The 3,799-nt window shown below is 45.3% G+C and overlaps 1 long non-coding RNA gene across 1 annotated transcript; it reads right to left on the bottom strand.

The window, feature by feature from the left end:
- Positions 1-2,201: 2,201 nt before the first annotated feature.
- LOC128816522 (uncharacterized) lies at positions 2,202-3,067 on the bottom strand. Its single transcript, XR_008439929.1, has 2 exons — positions 2,859-3,067; positions 2,202-2,759 (listed from the first exon to the last, which is right to left on the bottom strand). It is a non-coding gene; the product is annotated as an uncharacterized LOC128816522 (long non-coding RNA).
- Between the last annotated feature and the right edge of the window lie 732 nt (positions 3,068-3,799).

Here is a 3,799-nt window from a genome sequence, read left to right as displayed (position 1 = left end):
ATTAGACTTCAGCTCTTGTGATCCCATTACAGTGTCAAAGGTCTACCTGATGTCTCTCAGAATCACTAAACTTTAATCTTATCAGTATTCATTTTATAGCACTTCTGGCAAAACATCTGGCTTGTGTGATGCACACTCATTCTAGCTCCTTGTCCTTGGATTGTAGAGGCTGCAAAGCCAGGAGGTCTGCAGCTGGTTCTCCCTTCTTTCTTGGGTCCAGTCCTGTGAAGTTCAACTCTCACAAGCTCCCACAGCTGCAGAGCCCAATAACCTTGCCTTGAAACCAAACAGGTGAGGTAAAGGTCACCCTCAGCTCTTTGCATGTCTGAGCTTTGCCAGGGATTTGAGGGACACACTTTGTATTTTATTGATCATAAGATGGTTTGAGTTGGAAAGGACCTGAGAGATCCTTCCACTAGACCAGGTGCTGGAAGCTGGTCCCATCCAGGCTGTCCTTGGCCAATGGCTGATTACAGGTGCAGAAGTTTCAGATGTTACTCGGGTGCTGGGAAGATTCTGCCCACAGGTTATGTGTAGTAGTGGAGCCTTTCATTTGACAGCTGGAGTTGTGGCCTCTGTGGTAGGATATATTTATTATGGTTGCAGCAGGATGTTTTCACTTGCAGATTCCACCATTCACTTGCTTCCAGATGACACTCCTGATGCACATTTTTTGAGTCAGTGTAAGGAGGGCCCTGGCAGTGCAGCAGCAGCCCCCCCTGAGCTGCTTTGGTGTCCATCAGCCTCCCTGCTGCAGAGAAGCAGATGCAGGACAGGCCAAACACTGAGTAGGTTCAAAACCTGTTTGCAGCTGAAGCTATGCTCCCAAAATGCTGCAGAAGCAGTGTGAGGAAGCTCAGAGCTGGGCACCTGTATACTATTTATGACTGAACTACTGTGTGACCTTGAGCAGCTCCCTGCACCTCTGAGTCCAGCCCTGCCTCCCCAGCTGCCAGGGGAGTGGGATGGTAACACCTACTTCAGTTGCAAGGGTATCATGTGGTGCAATTTTGCAACTAATTAAATGTAGGAAAAGAGTTTTTTCCCCTCACATAAAGGCTGCACTGCAATGATCTACCCTCCCAATGCTTCTGTGCCGGCTGGGCGTGTGCCTGAACTCGTTGGCTTCTAGAGGGTGCTTTGTTCCCCGTAAGTGCAGGAGGAAATATTTGCAGAATTGGGACTCCTGTGAAAAGTTTTATGAGTTACTACATGGCCACTGTGCAAATCAATTACTGTAGTAGGTCTGTAATGAGACTAACCCACAAAACAGTTACTGATTCTACAGCAACTTGAGCAGATGCCAAGAAATGTGGCCAATAATTAGTGACGGCCTGATGGATCCAGGGTTTTCAGCAGCATTTGCTCAATGCTGGGCTCATGACACAGCTGATCCTGGAGATGGTCCTGCTTCCAAGGTCAGGTTAGCTGTTGTTTTTTAAAACATTTGGTTTGTGTCAGTCTTTTTTAGAAACCTGGTTTAAAACCTTTCAGGTGTAAGTACAAAGCTTAAAAGCTTTTCCACAGCTCCACCCTTAAGAATGGGTTTAATCCTTTTAACAAAGCTCTGATCTGACAGTTTATTTCGCTCTAGGCTTTAGCTTCAGTGGTTGCAGCCAAAACCTGACAAGTTCTTCTTGTTAATTCTGAATGTATTATCCAGTGACAAATGTATCTCCCACTTATATGTGACACTGAGAATGAAATGCATATGATCAAATTTCTTATAGCTGGAGTGGGGCTGGTTGTTAAGAACATCTCCATATCTTTGCAGTATGACAGTCAATCTAAACCCATTCTTTTTCAGCAGCATATCTCAGCCTAGTTTGGGATACTCATGATGGGTTGCAATCTGCTGCCATACTCTGCAAAGATTAAAGAAAGGCTAAAAATAAACCTGTCACTTTCCCTGGACACTTTCTTGTGAAATGCAGAGAGATACCTCACTAGAATGCAGAATAAATTCATATAGAATTTTTTATGCTGTGTTTTTTTATGGACAGATGGAGTCAGTGTCATTTCTGATTTCTCATTTCTAAATACAGTGGCGTTACGTACAGCCTTCCACCTGAAAGCTTGTCTTGGAAGCCAAAAGAGAATGAAATAGATTTTTACAATAAAGCCAAAAAAGTCCTTAATTCTTTTAAGTTTGCCAATATGCAGGATACATATAATGTATTTAATGAACTCTGCTCCAAAAGTATTGGCATGATGATGAAATTTATATTCTGGAATGTAGTCTGTCTCGGGAGGTTGGGGTTTTTCTTTGCAAGGCTGATCCTTTGGTACTGTAGTAACACCTCAGGAGGAGGATGATGCTTGCATAGCATGGACTGACAGCCAGATTCCTGCCCACAGTCTGTGTGACCTTGTCCTGCACTTAATCCCCCTTACACAGATCTCCTCCTGCTGTGCATCTTCTGTGTGTTTGACTGGACCCACAGTCAAACTCTATTTTCACCCAGTCCTCGAGTTTCATCACCGCTCCTGTGCTTTCCTGAGGCTGGCGATTGCCGAGGATGCAAGGGATCAATCTCCTCTCAATGTTTATCTGAAAGCAGCTGCATCTTCTGCGTGACTGTCCCATTTCCTCTTCCCCCAACCCGTGCCAGGAGCTCTGTGGCTTTTGCAAATCGATGCACGAAGGGGAAATGCTAATGGCAGGATGTCTCTGGGCAGCGCCGGCCGGTGTCACCGCAGCCAGAGCGCGCGGGTGACGGCGAAAGTCAATTTCCTGTTAAATTAGCTCGGCTGTTTCCCTAAGAAAGGTGGAATTTTAATGAAAGTGCTTATTAATGGATGAGCCCAGAGGGAAGTGGGTTTGTGGTGAGGCCCGAACTTTATAGGGAAAGCCTTACCTCGTAAAAGGCCACAAAAGATCCTTACAGGCCTGAGCTCAGCCTGCTCGGGAACTGACTGCTCGTACAGGGGACAGTCTTCCTTTTCCCATAAAACATGCATTAAGGGTGCCAACTAAGTTGGTTCTCTTTTATATCAGTCACAAAACCAGTAGGAGGTTTAGTTCCTGTCAAATTTTATGGGCCATTTACAAGGAGGCCTTCCCCAAAGTATTTCACAGGCCAAATAAAAATAAATGGCACTGAAAAATTTTATAACACAATGCACGAACTGTTTGTGGTAGTGGGAGAACATGTGCTGGAGACTTTGTCTCCTTCCCCTGTGCAGAGGAATTAAAATGGAATTTTAATTATTGTACCTTTCATAGGCTTTTTCATTTTCGAGCATTACTGTAGTCTCAAGGTTGCCTTTGGGAGAAAGGGATTGTGACTTTATATAGAGATGAGAAAATGTGATAGAGGTACAGTTTCATGGCCCTGGAGAGTGGCATCTGCCCTGCACAGAGAGAAGACAAACCACGGGAGGTGGGGAGGGATTACTTGAAGAGTTGAGAGGGCTGCTGGATCTGGGTTTAATGTCTGATATGTTTGGGCATCCTGTCTGAGAGCTTGGAGATGGGCAGAGAGAGGCAGACATGGGCACACGAGCTTATTGAGCCCACAATTCTGGGTTCTCTAAAAAAACTTTGCTTAAACTGGGGATTTGGTTCATGGTGATGTGGCTGTGCTGCTGCTGGGGAGGTACTTTATCCTGTAACTTCATTTTTGTGGTCAACACAGGAGGCCAAGGGGAAGGAGCCAATTTTTCTCGATGCTAGGAACAGATAAAATATTCAGAGAGGAACCGTGTGGCTCAGCTTACGGTGAGAAGCCTGTTAACAGGAGTAGCTGCAGTTCCCAGTTTACAAGCTGCACTTCTGTCCAGGGAGGAAAGCAGCACC

This window comes from Vidua macroura, chromosome 18 (assembly GCF_024509145.1).
Source record: "Vidua macroura isolate BioBank_ID:100142 chromosome 18, ASM2450914v1, whole genome shotgun sequence".
NCBI lineage: Eukaryota > Metazoa > Chordata > Aves > Passeriformes > Viduidae > Vidua > Vidua macroura.
This window is presented reverse-complemented; position numbering and strand designations above follow the sequence as displayed.